Source organism: Panthera uncia, unplaced genomic scaffold (assembly GCF_023721935.1).
Source record: "Panthera uncia isolate 11264 unplaced genomic scaffold, Puncia_PCG_1.0 HiC_scaffold_1397, whole genome shotgun sequence".
In the NCBI taxonomy this organism is placed as follows: Eukaryota; Metazoa; Chordata; class Mammalia; order Carnivora; family Felidae; genus Panthera; species Panthera uncia.
The window spans coordinates 10,876-13,050 of record NW_026058027.1 but is presented as its reverse complement, the minus strand read 5'-3'; positions in this window follow the sequence as shown (position 1 = coordinate 13,050).

Here is a 2,175-nt window from a genome sequence, read left to right as displayed (position 1 = left end):
TGATGTTCAGCATCTTTTCATGTGCCTGTACACCATCTGTATGTCTTATTTGGAAAAGTGTCTGTCATATCTTCTGCCCATCTTTAAATTAGATTGTTCGGGTTTTTTGGTGTCGAGTTGTATAAATTTGTATACATTTTGGATATTAACCCCATAGGAGGCACATCATTTGCAAGAATCTTCTCCCATTCAGTAGATTGCCTTTTTGTTTTCTCAAAGGATTCCTTTGTTGTGCAAAAAGCTTTTTATTTTGCTGTAGTCCCGATAGTTTATTTTTGCTTTCTAGAAAAATACTGTGATGGACAATGTCAGAGAAATCTCTTCTGGGATTTTGATGGTTTCAGGTCTCACATTTGGATCTTTAGTCCATTTTCGGTTTATTTTTGTGTATCATGCTCAAAAGTGATCCAGTTTCACTCTTACACATGTAGCTGGCAGTGTTCTAGCACCGCTTATTGAAGAGACTTTTCGCCATGTATATTCTCACCTCCTTTGTCCTAGATTGACCATATAATGGGGTTATTTCTGGGTTCTCGATTCTGTTCTATTGATCTATGTGCCAGTAAAATACTATTTTCATTACAGCTTTTGGTATGTATTGAAATCTGGTATTGTAATACCTGAAGCTTGTTCTTTCTCAGGAGTGCTTTGGCTAGTCACTATTCAGTGGTTCCATATACATTTCAGTAGCACTGAAGCTTTGTGAAAATTGCTGTTGCTATTTTGATAGGGATCACATTGAATTTGTATATTGCTTTGAGTAATATGGACATTTTGACAATATTCTTCCAATACGTGAACATGGAAAGTATTCCATTTGTTTGTGTCATCTTCAATTTCTGTCATCAGTGTTTTATAATTTGCAGAGTACACATCATTCACCTCCTTGATTCAGTTTATCCCAAGGTATTTTGCTCTTTTTGGTGCAAATGCAAATACTTTTTACAATTTTTCTTTATCTGACTTCATTGTATATAGAAACACTACTAATTCATATTAATTGTGTTAATTTTAATTGTATTAGTTTTGCATCCTGCCACTTTGCTAAATCTGTTTATTTTAGTGTTTTTTGGTGGGTTTTTTTTGTTTTTTTTTTTGTTTTTTTTTTTTTGTTTTGTTTTTTTTTTTGTAAAGTCTAGGATTTTCTATGCCTGTTACCAGTAAGTAGTGACAATGTAACTTCTTTATCACGGCTTCTCCTTATTTCTTGTCTGATTGCTGCGGCTAGGACTTCCAGCACTATGTGGAATAAAAGTGATGAGAGTGGACATCCTGACCTTAAAGGAAGCTCTATTTAGCTCTATCTGAGTATAATGTTGTCTGTGTGTTTTTCGCATATGGCCTTTATAATATCGAGGTATGTTTTCTCTAACTTCATTTTGTTGAGAGTTTTTATTGTGAATGGATGTTGAATTTTGTCAAATACTTCTGCATCTGTTGAGAAGACTGCATGATTTTTATCCTTTTCTTGAAGTGGTACATGTATGGCATTGGTTTTGTGAATATTAAAACATGTTGCATCTCAGTAATTTTACTTGATCATGGCAAATAACCTTTTAAATGTAGTGTTGTATGCAATTTGCTAGTATTTTGTTGAGGATTTTTGCATCTATGTTCATCAGGGATGTTTGTGGGGTCTTTTTCTGGTTTTTGTACCTTGGTAATGCCTCCTAGAATGTATTTCGAAACTCTCCTTCCTCTTCTATTTTTTTGGAATAATTTGAGAAGAATAGGTATTACTCTCCTTTAAATATTTGGTAGAATTCACATGTGGATCCATCTCATCCTGGAGTTTTATATTTTGGTAGTTTTTTGATTACTGGTCCAATTTTGTAACTTGTAATCAGCCTGTTCAGATTTTATATTTCTTCCTGGTTCAGTTTTGGAAGATTATTGTTTCTAGGAGTTTATACATTTCTCCTATGTCTTCCAGTTTGTTGTCATATAATTTTTTATAGTATTCTTTCAACATCCTTTGTATTTGTGATATTTGTTATTCTCTCATTTCTGATTTTATTTATTTGTGGTTTTTTCTCTTTTTTTTCTTGATGAGTCTGGCTAAGGGTTCGTCAGTTTTGTTTTCCAAAGAACCAGCTCTTGGTTACATTGATTTTTTTTTTCTTTTCTATTGTTTTTAGTCTATAACTCATTTATTTCTGTTATTATTTCCATTTC